Raw genomic sequence first — 16,738 nt, 5'->3', positions numbered from 1 at the left:
ACCCCATACCTGTCTTGCACGATGCCAGCCAGATTCTTCTTGCCTTTTCCAGGAACCTACATGTCCCGCCTTGCGGTAGAAAATCGGGAGTGCACCCAAACCAAAACTCAGGAGAGTGGCCGGGTGTCTACGTACCAAAGCCTGCAATGTCCTCAAGGGAATCCACTATGTGACGCTGCGTAACAGACTACAAAGGCCAGCATGTTATGTGAGTGCTCCCAACTGCTTCAAGACATTATGCTGACCGTTTCTGGAGCATTAGCATGCCCCCAGTCAGACCAAAGGGCTAACATACCTGCGAGGCCCTCACACAAACCGGAACTAAGAGTGCATTACCTACTGATGCAGACCTACATTGTAAAGCCCAGGCATGCCCGCACAAGACCAAGGGACAGGGGCTTCGCCTGCCTTTCATATCTTTTAATGGGAGAGACGAACAGCGAAAAATTGGCCCCGACAACCTTCAGGGGAGGATAGCCAATGTGTGAAAGAAGGGAGAATAAAACGACACATAGGAAGCAGGAAGTTGTGGATTGTTCGGGGATCAGAGCAGGCATAGGTAGACCAAGAGACCAGGTGGAGTAAGGAGTGTGGAGGAGGGTTATTCAGGCAGTGTGCAAGTTGAGATATTGGTTAGCGGGAGGTAGCGGTACTTGAGCTTGTATGAGTGGGGTGTGAGTGGTGTAGTAGAAGATAGTAGGGAGTAGGTGACAGAGTGAAAGGGGGTGTGGTGGAGAGGGTGGAGTTGTAGGGCGGAGAGGGGAGAGTAGCACTAGCGGGCAGAGGGGAGAAGCGAGAGTAGCAGTGAGTAACATTGAAGGGTTGCAGTAGATGATAGTGAGGAGTGTTGGAGGGACAGAGGAGGAAGGGCTAGAGAGAGTCGAGATGGTGGCAGAAAGAGGAGAGAGAGCAACAGAGATATAGTGAAAGGAACACCAGGGTGCTGAAGTACAAAAAAAGAGTGGTATCTGAGTATCTGGAAGGCATAACTTTGAATCACAACCTGAGGAGGTCAGAGTAGGAACCCTTAGATTGTTCCCTGAGGAAGTCTAGATAGATAAGGCGTTTGCCTTTATGCCATCATGGGAAGGCAGATCACATTTAGATAGTAGGGGCTACCGATCCCTAGTAGCAGTCTGGGTTGACAGAGACCTGGTTTAGGGTGGGACTGTCCATCCCTAGTTTTGGCTTCCCCACCTGGTAGCTAACCATATTCCGTTCCTCCAGAAAAAGGATCCGACCTGTTACTAACCGTGCTGATGAAACACCTGCCCTTGGTGGACCCATGCTTACCCAAGAATGAGAATGTGTGAACCACTCCCCTTTGAACTCTACCCACAGGCAGGTCAGGGACACCATTTGTCTGATTGCAAAGACGTTTTTGAAGCCTACAGCAATGCCATGCGTGATGGTGACACCACAGACATGGCTGACTCTCGCTGCCTTGACATTCAGTCCTGCACCATCCTCATTGCTGCACTGAATCGGAAATGTATTACTCAAACGAACAGGGATTACGAATTGTACTTTTTTAATGCTGCCAAATGGCCCATTAGACAATCGACTCATTTGTTTGAAGTCTACACAAAAAAGGTTGCTCGCTGTCAGTTTAGTACCTTCTCAGGCAAAGAGGCCAGCTGCCTGCGAATAATTGAACAGGTCATCATGGCTATATCTGCTAAGCCCCACAAGCCCTACACTCGAGACAGGTTGTTGCCTCTAATATCCGATTATGTCTTGCCAGAACCAGATGTGGGTTCCCCTTAACCCACAAAGGTCCATGTTTTGCTGGTCGGTGATGCAGCAAATGACATCCAAACCACTTGCAGATAATATGTAGGTCAATGTGAACATCTGTAGCTTTCCCATCACAGAGGCCGATTGTCTCCAACCCAGCACTATATGCCGTGCAATACCTAACCCTGGACACACAGGCAGACCCCACCACAGGAGGGGAACTGACAAACATGCCCTGAGATTGCAAACAAATATGTATTCATCATGACAGATACCATTGACAGAGCCGCCCAGGTGTGTCTGCAGCTGCATCTGCAGCCTGAAGACCACATTCATCATTCATACAGTGGCAAACTGTCAACATCTTGAGATTCCCATCATATCCAAAAGGGCCCAAAACTGGTACCTTCCAGAGTCCCCATCTACCAACGGGGCACCTCCAACCTTTTGCCATGCACAGCCAATTCTCCTACAAATTCTGACACCATGACACATGCATGCCATCTGTCATTTGCATCCTGAGGAGCTCTGCTGTAGGACGATGCTTCCTTTGTTTCCGGACTTCATTGCAATCACGTAACATGGCAGGGAATGGCCAACAATCACCACCACCACCCCCTAAGGGCTGCTCCACCAACCCTTCAAAGATTCTCTATGATGCAAATTCCCACACCTATTCAAAGACCTCAGAAGGTTTACCGCGACCACCCATATGCCCAAATGTCACGAACATGCCAGACCTGTAAAGCAACACCCCAATAGAGTCGGATTCCACCTTCATCAGAAGGTATTGAAAGAGCTGGAACGACTTATGGAGGGACGTATCCCACACCTTGGGTTTCTCCAGATGTAGTCGTCTGCAAAGATGGGGGCTCCAACAATCAGATACTGTAAAGCCTGCCAATGTACAGTAAAATCAACCATCCCCCACTACCCATAAACATTACAGATCTTCCAAAAAACATATGGCAAAAAGTGTCATTGAGCTCCATGGCCCCACAAAAAAGGGCTATACGTCTTTGTCGCTATCAATGAATATTCTCGTTTCCCTGTCACCCTAATCATCCCCTCGATGAGTTTCAGGACCGTGACTCAAACCATGTGTGAGATAATCAGTGAATGAGCAAACCAAACGGTGGTAAAATGTCAACAATTTCCCACTGTTGAATGGTGAAGAGTTCCGAAGGTTGTTGACATGGGGTTCACTAATTGCAAGATTATTTAATTTAATGGAAATGTATAAGGCACCTATACAACAAATAAGTGTTTCAAGGTGCCATAAGCCAAAAAAGAAAAAGGGGGGAGGGGGGAAGGGAGAAAGGAGAAAGATAACAATAACGGTCCTACTTGTGAACGGAGGATAGCACAGGGACAATGCGCTGGTCTTGGAAGCAAGACTACGCAGAGCAACAGAGGTTTGAATCCCGGATCCGCGCTTAGAAACCTAACTCAGGTACGGTATTAGGCGCGTTATAAAAAAACGATTAAATAAAAATAAATAAATAGGCCTTGTGTCATTGGGATCGTGCAAGTGCAGTAACAAGAAATGCACGGGAGAGGTGAGAGTGCCGGTCTGGTGAATGCGAAGTGCTAGGGTGGGAAGGGAAGTAAAGGGTAAAGAGGGGAGAGTGCAAGGGGGGATGAAGGGGGAAAAGAGGGCCAATGGGGCTAGATGAGTGCTAGGGGGAGGCCAGGAGGGTCAGTGCCAGGAAATGCAAGGGGTGAGGGCCCACATGCTAAATGCAAAGATGGGGGTAGACTGGGGGGGGAGCATGATGCCCTTTAGAACTCAGAGGGAACCAGGCAGCCAGTCACTGTGGCAGACAGGGGTGTTAACAGGGCAGAGGTGGGGTGGGGGGTAGAGAAGAAGAAGAGAAAAGGAGGGTCTTGAGGAGCTTCCGGAATTTAAGGAGATCCGGCTCAAGCCTGAGAGGGGCAGGTAGACTATTCCAGAGGGGAGCAGCTTCTGATCTGCAAAGAGTTGGAGCTAAGAGAGCGAAGGGCTCTAGCAGGGAGGTATTTAGGGAGAGAGGTGGATGTAACAGGGTCCCAGACACCAGAAATCCTTTTGGATGATGCATAGGGTCTTGAACTTGATCCTAGCTGCAACCGGGAGCCAGTGGAGAGATTTTAGGGCTGGAGAGATGTGGTTCCTGGGCTTGAGGTCAAGGATAAATCTTGCAGTCCTATTCTGGATTAGTTGAAGGGGCGAAGGGAGGATAAAGGAAGATTGAGGATTACACCTGGGTGGCCAAAACCTAATGGACAGACGCAGCAATTTATGGCTATAACACAGAAAAACGCACAAAAAGCATAAGTAGAAAATATGGCACTTCAGAGGGCATTGTGTAAAGTGCTTCACCAGTATCGTACAACACTGAATGAAGCAACAGGAATGACTCCAGCAAACAAAGGTGCTGCTAGGTCTGGAAAAGATCCAGGGCTACACTAATGTCGGGACTGTCAGGACTAGCTAGCCTTTTTATTGTAGCCCTTGGGCTTCTATCTGGGCTACATCCAAAAGACCTAGGGATATAGCCCTCCTCCCATATATCCCCCCCCCCTGGCAACGCCTCTTCCAGCAAATCTGATGATACATGGCATTGGTGACTCACCTCCCTACAAGGCTTTGCCCGAGAAATGAAAGACCTGGAAATAAGAGCCAGCGACAACAGGGCGAAAAAAAATGCAAAGGAGATCTCAGATAGAAGAAGGCATACCCAAGACATAGAATTCAAAATAAGTGCAGAGGTCACTGCTGCACAGCGACAAGCAAAGCAAACGGAATCACAGGTCATACCTGGGCTGTTTGGAGTGATACTCCAAAACTGGTCTATGGTCATGGCTGCATCATTCCACAAACAAAAGACAAGAAATGCATTGCAGTTTTGCTAGTTGTGGAGATCAAGGAACAACCACATAAGTGAGACAGACAGACAGACAGACCACGTAAGACTACGATGACACAGTACAAGAAGAAAACACTGAATGAGGCCTAGATGAGTTTGCAAAGGGACCCCGACGAAGGGAGGAGCCACGAAGAATTGCACAAAGCCAAACCAAAAAGAAAATTCAGACAGCCACGCAGGCTGGTCGAAGAAACTTAACTGTATTAAGCTAAGTGTGTGTGGGGTGTCGTGTTGTTGTTCAGACGCCGTCCGAAAGATTGGCAGAATCATGGATTTGTTAGTGAGGGGGTGAAAGCTGAGAATGGGTGGGGACTAAAAAAGACACTTCCCCCAGAAAGAGAGAAAAAAACGAAGTTTGCACTGGTAGCATTGTGGGAGAAATTTTAAATAAAATATGTTGCTTTCACATAGTGCTGTCTACATCTTCATCATCGACACCACTATGTTGCATGTCCGAGTCACAACAGGTATAATTGGCATTTCAAAAGCACTTGCAGCGTCAAAGGCACGACATAGCTTGATTCTTACGAACCACACGAGTACTGGAGTGGAGTGTTAGGCTTCAGCCGACTGTTGCCTAGACAGCGCTCCAGACAAAATATGTGGCGCCACCTTACAGAAAAAGTAATCTCCACACCCACACATATCTGTGCAACACTTTATAGTAACATGACAAATTGTGATTTATCTGGCTTGATTATGCCGTCTGTTACACAAAAACAATGAGCCTCAACTTTATTTAAATACTGCAAGAAATATGTACTAAAACAGTACCTAAACTTCAAACTTCAAAGATGTTCCCAAAATTGTGGATACTTGTCACTCGAGCACAGTTAAGAACAGCCGTCTGAACTAGGACTAACATTTTCCATGCTAAACAGAATGACCACCCTTTTTTAATTTTTATATAGTACATCTTATTGTGATCACTGTTTTCTGAACTCTCAATTAGGAAATTTGAATGGACTGAGGCACAGAGAGATAGTGATTTTCTCAAGACCACACAATGTTGGTAATGTGGGGAAGCAAAGATTTAAATCCAGCTCACCCGATTCCAAATTCTACATCGGCATCTATAGTCGTTTCGCACAAAAATAAATTGTCATAGCAAGCAAATCCAACACCAAGCTTCTTACTCAAATATATTTACTGAGTATTGGGTAGACATTAATGCTATTACTTTCCTTGTTTGACCTGAGAACAGGATGCACCATGTCATTCATCTATTTTTCTCAATCAGAGTTGCACCACCATTAAGGTAAGTGACTGTCAGGATTTGCATGGGCCCCCTTTGTGCGCCGCCGTGGCTGGAGGCAGAATAGCGGCTCCCGTGGGAACTGGCGACTGCGGGCAGCCGGTACCTTATGACTTCAATCCGCAACAGACCTTGTGGCACCTTGTAGGCATGACAGTGACCCAGGAATCAACCGGGTGGATTTGAGTGGCCAGCACTTCTCAGCTGTTTCTTTATGGTGGTCTCACAGCTGTCTCTCTCTTTTCGGTATCTGGCTCCTGATCTTCCTCTCCTTTTGATTCGATTTTATGGATGTTCCTTGGTCTTTTCCCTTGTCTGTTCTGGCTTCATGAACTTTGGTGATATCGCTTACTTCGACCCACGTATTGGCACTTGAACCTGGATCTTCCCTGGATTGTTTACATCGGACCAGTTGGATTCCCCTTGGTGAACTTTGGAACTGCCTCTTGGTTTGAGTTTTACTACCTTGGATTTGTTGTCTGGACTTTTGGATTTTCCCTGGTGGCTTTCTTTTATGGAACTGAATATTGATTGGCTTTTGGATTACCCCTGGAATGGTTGAACTTCTGATAGATTTGGTCTGCCTATGCACCCTAAGATTATCTGTGGAGGGCTTCCTTGACCACACCTGCTGCTATTCTGGGTCCTCTCTGCCTTCCAAGGTCTTCTGACTTCTAGTACAATCCAGAAGGTAGCGTATACCAGTAGCACAAAGTAAGGAGATGGGAAAAGGGGAGGTGGGGCTGTATTTCCGAACCGACCCCTGGATTTGTTCTTTTTTCAGGGAGTTAGAGCTGGTAGTGAAACTCCCACCTTTTCTCCCTTCCCCGTCAGTAGTCTGTATTTTTTATCACTCTACGGTGCCGTTCGGAGGAAAGTCCATACCCTCTTGGGGGTCTGTTAGTCCTCAAAGTACTGACAGGTACTGGCAGACTGAAAAGCCGCTCATTCTCACCGGGGCTATGAAATCAACCGCTGATCCTGTCTCCTCCCCAATTCAAGAGCTATGAAATCAAGCGCTGATCCAGTCTCCTCCCCAATTCAAGACGTGGCATCACTGAGGGTGGACATGGTCACTGCTCAAGCAGCCCTAAATCAGCAGCTTGCTGCCATTCAAAGCAACCGCAGCCGGCTACCCCCAGACGCAAACTACTTAAGAATCACCAAAGCTCCTAATCCATCAATGCCTTCTGTCCCATCAGCAGGATAAGGGAGCAGTGTGAGGGTAGCGCTGGCAAATACCCATTTCCTTTAGCTTCTCTGGAGCAGTTTCACAGGGATTCAGCCACATATCAGACCTTTCTCAATCAGTGCCGGCTTCATTTTTTGTTTTGTCCGATGGGAATCCCGGACGCTACCACGAATGCAGCATTCATATTATCCCCATCTGGGTGGCGTTGCATGTTCATGGGAAAAACCCTGTGTTGGAAGCAAATGATCCTGTTTTATATGATTTTGACGCTCTACTGAGGAAATTAACTGAATGTTTGATTCCCGATTCCTGATGCACAGCCAGGTTTAATCAAGTGGCGGCTGAGAACAGGACAAAGGCTGCTGTCTTTTACTGTGGCCTAAGTGAGTCTCTAAAGGATCCCTTAACAATTGTCCCTGTTGTTCCTAGTGCTTATCCTGAACTAGTAGGCTTGGTCCTCCAATTGGAAGCTCACATGTCTGAGAGACAGGGAGAAAATCGGCACCAGTTCCACAACAGCTTCTTGGGGAGCAGAAGCGTGTAAACCTATGCAGATAGGAGGCACCCGAGCTCCCCTTAGTGTGATGGTGTAGCAGGGCAGAACATGTGTGTCTGTATTGCTGGCAGTCAGGTCACTTTAGAAGATTGTGCCCAAAACCACCTTTAAAAAGACAGGGAAACGACAAAGCTCTCCTGTTAGGGAAACTATAGGGACGAGTAGCAGCAACTTTGTGTCTCCACGGGTTACATAGAACCCAGCTGCCCGTGTTTCCTTGCAAGCTACCCTGACTGGGCCTGGTTTGACCCCCCACCCCTTTCCACTAAAATGATAGTGGGGTCAGCAGCCACCAGCAGTTCTATGGACTGTGCATTCGGATTCGGAACATATATGCCCCGGGGACTAGTGGAATAGGGTGTTCAAGACCAAATATGGGCAAAGTGTGGAAATTGTACCTTGCAGTCTGGCAGTCCAGGAGCTTGGCTGCGGCTCTGCTCAAAACGAGACCTAACAGGGAGTAAAAACTCGAATGCTTTTTTCTGCGGGCAGCCTCGTGAGTATATCGATTGTAACCGTTTCCATCATATTAATCGGGAAATAATGCTGGGTAAAGTATGATAAAAAATAGCACCTACAACCTAAGACATAAGCTGCCAAAGAGTAAAAGCAAGATCACTACTACTGAAAGAGTGAAAACAGCTGCACTGACTGAAGGTCTAACCAATAGTGTCAGACCAACTACTAGCTCGCCAGCTAAAAACACCAAGCATGATAAAATGAAAGCCAGAGGGAAAATTACTTCCTTTTTCAGGCCAGGCAGAGCCACTACTACCAGGGTGGCCGTTATCTCTGAAGAGCGGGGCAATGCTGAAACTACCAGAAAGGAGACCAATTATAATGCAGAGCTAGCTGATATCTCCTTTACCGCAATAGACAACTCCCTGTTGGACCTATGCTATTCCTTACAAAATTATTGGGAGTGGAGTCAATGTACCTGTAGTAGAGGAGACTAGCATTGAAATAATAGACATGCCCCAAATTGGGATGGAGAAAGTAGGGCCCCCCCCCCAAGTTGCCTCACAGAGATGGCCAGCATCCCCAGATGTATGTGTAGATGCTACCAAGAGCAACAAATTGAATAGCACTGCCATATCCAGTACGTCTAATAATGAATTACAGGCGGTCATATCATATCAGGCAATGATGGTCTTAAAGCAATTTGCAATTAAAGTATTGCTTAAGCTCTGTGGGAGAATCTTGGAGGAGGTCACGACCACCAATTTCAATAAGCAACATACAGACAATGGCGATAGTTACCTTGACAGACAGATGCTAGTGACACAACCTCGCTCAGTATTGGAAACTGGAGTAGAAAGAAATAATGCGGGCGATAACATTATGGCTGTTAGTGAGGACTCTTTGGGATCATCAGTCATTTATTTAACGAAGAAGCAAAATAGATAGACGAAGAGGCAACAGGAGTATCGCAAAAAAACAAAAGCAATTGGATAGGAAGGTCGGTAATGAAGCCTGTACTGAAATCGAGAGGCTAGCTAAAAGGCATTCTAAAAAAAGCACAGAAAAAGCAAACCAGAGAAGAATGAGATATCCACAATCCCTGAGGGTCTTGACAAGCTGGCTAATCAAAAATAGTACAGCAAATGCATCGGGTGATTACCGGAACCCTCAAGAGTCCCTGAATGCAGAACTGGACTGCAGCGAAACAGGCTTTAATAATCTCGCCTGATATTGGAGAAAGAAGAGTGGACGAAAGGGAACGCCGACTGATGGGAGTGAAGTCCTCGGGAGTAGTAGCTTGTAAAGACAGCATGCCGGTAACAACTTCAGCCGTCTTTACTATAAAATGGATTTCCCAACAAAATACAACTAAGCGTCTAAATCAATCAGATTTATTAAAGCTGCTGCATCAGGTCCCACCCTTGAGAATCTCAGATACAGCAGATTTCGACTTTGTGGAGCCCTTGGATTGCGCAAATACAAATGTATTACGCATCCATTGTGACACTATTAAGACACCTGCTTCATCTGGGCTTCGAACTAGATGTGGAAAAAAGGTCTTGGAATTTTAAATTATTGTAATCCAACAGAGGGTGCAAAGGCACTGAATGGCACCACAGGTCTTAAAGACCTCAGTGATACAACCCTGAATAATATCAGAGGAGTCTTAAAGTTGCTGTTAGGCGCTGTAACAGTCAAAGAATCGATTGCTGCCTGAACCTGTAGCCTGATTTCTTGGAACTCTCAGTTTTTCACATCTTCTTACTGTAACCGGTTCACTGGGAGTGCTGCAAAAAAATGACATTTTTAAAATGCAGGAAAGTTGGTTACACCAATATATGTCGACAGACACAAACTATAGAACAGCCTCGCAAAGAAGGCGTACAGGGGACTCTGATCTGGGGGCCTGATAATAGGAGTGAAGAATCACCTCACAGCCTCTGTCATTGAAACATTGAAGACCAAGGCAAATGTTTTGGCCGCGGTAATAGAGACTGAAGAAAGTAGAAATAGATTGTAGTTAATATATACGATCCCCTGGGCTGTGGCTGTTGGGCCAATCTCCCAAGTAGGTTTGAGGCCTACTAGGAGTTCGCAAACTCTTGGAAGGCCCAACACCTTTCTCCCAAAAAAGGAACGTAGACCCAGTCAGACAGCAAGTTCAACTGCGGTTTATTACGGCAAAACCAACCGGGATCAGTACAAGGATAGAGGAAATCCAAGGGCCACTTAACGTCTCCTGGCTCGCAGGCCAGTTTTGTCCTAAAACGACATCACAACCTGGGCTCTCTCCAGAAAACCTATTGCACTACTGAATTGGTCATCAGGAGCCTAATAACCTATATAGTTACCTATATGAGTTATTCTACTGGCTTTCGCATGTCAGGTGGCTGGCCTGGTCCATTCCCAATTTGCTATCTCCAACAATGTTGCCGTGTGAGGGTCTTACCATTGGCTCTTGCCTGTTGCAACCCACCCCAAGGATACTGAACTGTGGTTGGCTAGAGCTGTTGTCCCCAGTCCTGGCATCCGCAATGGTTCTCAGCTCTTGGTGTACCTTCTCAAGGTTATAATGACTATGTGTCTGCATTGTAACTTGTGTGCACCACCTTAGACTATGAGAGTGCTCGTTCATCTCGTGCAAATTCTCTCACATTGTAGCATCTTTTTTGCAAGCTTCTGTCTGGCGGCGTGAGATCACCTCCCTTTCTCAGTGCTGGTTTCTGCCTATTGCCTGAGTCAGATGGTTCACGTGTTCGGAGACCATGATTTGGAGCTCTGCAGCTCTGAATTATGAAGAATTATTCACATTTATTGCAGCTGGTTTTACTGTCGTTCAGGGAATCAAATGTCGCTCGTATCGAGCAGCCTTGGCAGCGGGTCCCGTCTCACACGTTTGCTCTTGTCCAGCCTGAATTCAACTCCGGTGAGTTCTTGCTGAGAGCCTTGTGGCCTGCTGTAATTTTCCTAAACCATTCTGCGATTCCTACAGTGTCAATGCCATTCTATATTCTCCATATGTTAGTCACACTTGGCTCTGTCAGGTCCCATAGGTGATCCTGCAGTTCCATAAGGTTATTTGCATATAAGCATCTGCAAGCTTTACTCAGGATCTCTTGCGGTTTCTGTGTTGCTGCATTTAGCAAATGACAAAAAGCAATGACAGTATGTATGTCTATCTGTCCTCTATATATAGAACTGTACACATGTGTTCATGTATTTGGGTGCGTGTCCCGATGTGCGGATGGCACGTGTGCTTCATATCTTATGCTGCTACGTTGTGGTGTTGCTAACGACGTCAGTGACGTGGATTCTTGGGATGTTAGTCAATTGAGGTCTCTTTAGTTGCATCCTGGGGCTCTCCCTCCACTGTGGGGTATAACTGTGCGGCACTTGGTCTGTATGGCTGGCTCAGGGGGTACCTTTCGGCATACTTATTGATCATTGGAGCACTAGGAATTGGTCTGAAATAGTATGGGCGTTCACGGTATCTCCTGGCCTTCTTTCACGTCATGTACCTTATAGGATGCGGGCGAGGGTTGATCAGAGAAAAGAAGTCAGCCACTCCAGGGCCTGACCGGTGATACCTAGGTTATCACAGAGGCGGTTGAGCAGGATGGCATGGTTGAGCATGTCAAAGGCAGAAGAGAGATCAAGTAAGATGAGGACACAGGGGGTGTTGGAATCAAGGTTGGAGAGCAGTTCTCCACGGATGTTCAGGAGAGCAGTTTCCGTGCTTCTGGCAGCTGTGAAGCCAGACTGATGGTCATGGAGATGACCAACAGATTCAGTGTGAAGATTAAGCTGGGAGATGGCCAGCTTTTCCAGGAGTTTGCCCAGGAAAGAAGTGATCACTCCTGCAGTCTGCCATTCAATTAATGCGTTTGAACTCGGCCTTGCGAAGGCTCACTGTGCCTGAGAACAAAATGGAGTGAAAGCATGGCCTTCTCTTCTGGTCTCGTAGCTCGCCCCAAAGTCTATTTTTATCTGACCATGTGACTAGAGACCACGTTTTGAGCTCCTTTGTTGCATTTAATACTATTAAATGAAGAAAACCTGGCACTTCTAGTGTTTTTCCATTACACCTCAAACAAGAGCTCGGCTCGCTTCTCACGTTCATTGTATCTTCTCGAGTAGATAACAGGCTCATGGCAGCCCGACTCTTGACACTGCGCCAGGCAAGCCTCTCGCATCTTCGTTTGCCGGCAGCTATTCTAGTCTGCTGCGCCACACTTCCAGCCCTTTCGTTCACAGGGTCCAAGTTTGCTAAAATGCGTTGTGGAACATCCAGATTCTATACACACATATATAAATATATTAGCGGCACCGCCTGCAGTCTATTCACTACGTATAGCCAGCCTTATGATTACTTTGTCTACTTGCGTTCCTGCATCTGTACATTTAGGAAATGGTTTTGCATTTTCTTCAGCGTTTGTCCGTATGTGCAATCCTCATTCCGCACAGGAAACTTTGCTCATTTCTTTAATTTGCCATCTAATTTTATAAGGTCTGTATTCTTCCTTCATTGGCATCTCTTCTGGGTGCGTCATTTCTGCTTCATATGACGTCACCAATCTTCTTTCATCTTCACACTTCTACCGGAACTTCCTTCAGAAGACTCATTTCTTTGTGGATACATATAGGGTTTTCTCAATGGATACCTTGGTTCCAGGACTCTTCGCGGTATAGGTACCATTACTGGCTTTGCGCATGTTGCAATTTCTGCCCGCCAACATATAGGCAGAATGGGGGCGAGAATTCCGGTAGAGGTACTTGGCTCCTCCTCAGTGCAATTCTGACCAGCTTCTGCGAGAAATAGGCCACCAGATGCAGTAAGCATGTTTTTGGGACAGACCTGGGACAGTACAGCACACAGAACCATGGCTGATGCTGCCTCTAACACTGTAAACGGTTAGTCCGGGTTGGGGTGTTGTATAATGGGGGCGGTCGTGAAGGCCTGTTTGCAAGCGGTCAATGCCTTCTTGTGCGTCTCTGCTCCATTTGAATGGATGTTCCTTCTTGGTTAACCGGGTTAGAGGAGCCACTATACTGGAGAAGGAGCAGATGAATCGCCTATAAAAATTGGTGAATCCCAAGAAGGACTGTAGTGCCTTCAGTAAAGTGGGCCAATGGCATTGCATGACAGCCTTCACCCCAGAAATTCCGGACTCGTCTGAACACAGTTTGCAGAATGGACAAACCCCAGAATGTCCACCTCAGTAACTTGCGAGACATTTCATGATCTTCACATTGACTTAGTGTTCACTTAGTCTTTGCAGCACTGTGTTGATGTACTGGACATGTTCTGGGTACAATGCTGAATTTATCAAGATGTCACCAGATATATTATCACAAAATGATCTAGGAGATTGTGGAAGACTTTGTTCATGAAATGTTGGAAAGTCGCAGGGGCGTTACAAAGACTAAAGAAATACAATGAGGTATTCTTTTTTTTGTGGTCATTTATTAATGTGCTCAGTTCATATGAAAAGTTTACACACATAAAACGTATTTTATAATGTGCATATAAAAACAGAACAATTTATCATTAAAGATGTACAACGCAACTACTAATACCAATCCTAATCCCCAAAATATTTACGTTTTACTGTCGCACTCTGAAACACTTGTGTACGAGCGTGATGCAAATAAATTATCATATCATACTCCAATTTACTAGTTTGCAATTATTAAACATTTCTAAAAGGATGTGCCTGTACACTATTTTAGTAATGGTAACATCACTTAAAATACACTGCAAAGGACCATGTCCCTAAAATCTATAAAAACGTCAAAAATACTGTACAAAATCTTACATTGTTACCATGGTGAGGCCTTAATTTTCTTTTATTAATGTATCAACAATATCTCGATCTGTTTCCAAATACAGTGTAGCACAATGCAGAGTGCTTTATTCTCTGTATTTAAACAGCATAGTCCTTAATACCATCGTAGTGATTGACAAAGCTTCCTGGGACTGACATGTACAATGCCCCCGTTTCACTTCTTTCAGTTAATACATGTGTTATGGTTTCGTCCACTGCTGGTTATCGACACAGTCGCTTTAATTTCGGGATGCCGCGCTCTGGTCCTGTAACAGTCAATACTGCTAGCCTATTTGTGCGCAGAAGCAATGGGAAGAGATGCCAAGCCCAGTTTTAATTTTAGTAATTCCATAGGAACACACAGGGCCATTCCAAGGATTTTCCTCCAGAATGTGCCCTCAAACAACCTTCAGCCAGGTTAGATCCTTCATAACCAGTGTCTGTATGCTGTATAACATCATAGCACAGAAGCACTGTGTATAAAGTATCATACTCACCATAAGGCTGAAGCCTGATGTTTCTGCAGCAAATTTGGATATAATCGAGGTCAGTACCAATGCCCTCCTGTGCTTAACTGCAATAATTTCTGAGAAGTCATCCTTGTCTGACAGTTCAATCCCCAGGTATTTTTAACTAGTGACATACTCGATACAATTCCCATCAACAGCAGATTTGGGCTTTTCCGTTTTTTCTTTCAGAGAAATGCATCGTCTTTCATTTACCAAAGTTGATGATCAATCCATTCTCGCCTGTATGCTTGTGTAGTCCAACCAGCAGTCTCTTAACGCCCACAAAAGTATAACCGGGAATCACTAAATAGTCTGCATACGATAAACAACCAATTTATACATGGCCAAGTCCTAGAGTACAATTAATCAACCCTCCTTAAGATGATGGGTAGGTCAGAAAGGTATATGTTAAATAGCAGGGGAGCCAATACACAGCCCTGATTAACACCTTTATTAATGGTGATTGGTGCCGTGATGTCTCCCCTACTATGCAACCTCACCTGTATGTAGATGTTCTCATGCAACATTCTAATAGCCCCAAGAATATTCATGGGACAGACCAAGTACTCCTTCTTGCTCCGTAGCTTCTCGCTATCTACAGAGTCAAAAGCGGCTCTGAAATCAACCAGGGCTGCATACAAACAGAGGTTGCACCTCTTAGTTGCCTGCCTGATCAACTTGTCCATTAATCTTAAATTATGGACAACCCTTGAGCTGGGACTAAATCCCATTTGGAATCTGTCCAACAATTGTGTGCCCTCTACCCACTTTTGTGTTTCATCAAGTAAAAATGAGGAAAAGTTTTACTGTTACATAGAGCATTGAGAAAGGCCTGTATTTGGAGGATTCGGTCCACTTGTCTTTTTTGAAGATAGGAACTAGAACAATCTCCTCCAGGATGCTGGAATAGCTCATTCACCCATCACCTTTCTGAATGTGATCTCCAATATAACAGCCCTTTTTTTAGTACCACATTCACAAGTAAACTTTCGTCCTGGAGAGCGTGATCCTTTAAGCTTGGCTATTTGGTTCAGTATGTCATCTTTGTCTATTGTCATATTGAAGCCTTCAGATGCTCTCTTTATGGTTGCAGGGTTGAGGTTAGGGTTTACAAAATGTTGGGTTATATAGTCTGTCCACTGTAAAGAACTGACTGAATTTACTACTAAGTTGTTTTTGACAGATCTTATTCCACCCAGAAATGTCCATATTTGTGTATGGTCCCTGGTATGTACTACCTCAATTAAATATTGACACTATACGTTTTTGTGGGAGATGCGTCACCATTTAATCCAACTCCTATATTTGTTTTTAACCAACCTAATTGCCTTGATCTTTCCAAAAGTTATAGAAGTCTTGGACGTAATGGTTTGAATGGCCCTTGGCATCTCTTACTTCCTTGTCGTAGTAATGCTGAGGAGTTTCTTTAGATTACATTATGTAGTTGTCCTTCTTTACTGCTATCCCTGCAACTGTTTCTCTTAATCATTCTTCCATCCTGTCTACAGTCAAGCCACTAAACCAGTCCAAGTCAGTTGTACTAAAACTACATACCAGGTTTCAAACTTGTTCCAGATTGCTCTGGGTTCAGCTTATCCGGTTCCCACTGGAATTAAAGTCGACGTCTCTGACCATCTCCTGCGCCCCCAGATTGACCTCTTACCTCGATTTTTAGATTAAGGAAGCACTTTTGATAACTTTTAGACTTTGTACAAGAGGCAACAAATTATGGCTGACATAAATGTAATCAAGTGTGTCAGTTTTGTTACAATTTCACCATGTGCACTGGCCAGGACAGTCTCCAGATGCAGGACCATTCATCATGGTAAAAACCCAGTCGTACAGATGGTCACACCAGAGTCTTCCCTGGGCATTTGCAATATGCTGTTTCATCACACTTCTTGACTCGACAGTTTCGGTCTCTAAACACTCTTTCAAGCTTGTACAATGGGCGTTCAGATCCCCTCCAATTACTAGAATTTATTTACCACCCATTTTTACTGCCCCAGTGAGCAAACTGGCCACCGTGCCAAAAATACTTCCTGGACAATGAAGAGGGATGGCGTGGCTGACTTCTTTTCTCTGATCAACCCTCCCAGGTTCAACTCGGGTCCTTCCTCCCCTCCATCTCTACCTGTGGTGTTCCCCAGGGGTCTAACCTCTCTGGCTGGCTGTTAAACCAATCCCTGCCACTTCTTGCCCACCTCATTGCCCACCGCATTGCCGCGCTCTGCCCCAACTTCCAGTGCTATGTGGATGGCACTCAGCCTTTTTTTAGGCTACCGTCAGCCAC

At 45.5% G+C, this 16,738-nt stretch overlaps 1 protein-coding gene across 5 annotated transcripts in view; it reads right to left on the bottom strand.

Annotated features, from left to right (window-relative positions):
- The window catches only part of ORC3 (origin recognition complex subunit 3), an 876,882-nt gene that overhangs the window by 179,334 nt on the left and 680,810 nt on the right, over window positions 1–16,738 (bottom strand). The window lies entirely within an intron of this gene.

Source organism: Ambystoma mexicanum, chromosome 4p (assembly GCF_040938575.1).
Source record: "Ambystoma mexicanum isolate Mex_15411 chromosome 4p, UKY_AmexF1_1, whole genome shotgun sequence".
Classification (NCBI taxonomy): domain Eukaryota; kingdom Metazoa; phylum Chordata; class Amphibia; order Caudata; family Ambystomatidae; genus Ambystoma; species Ambystoma mexicanum.
This window is presented reverse-complemented; position numbering and strand designations above follow the sequence as displayed.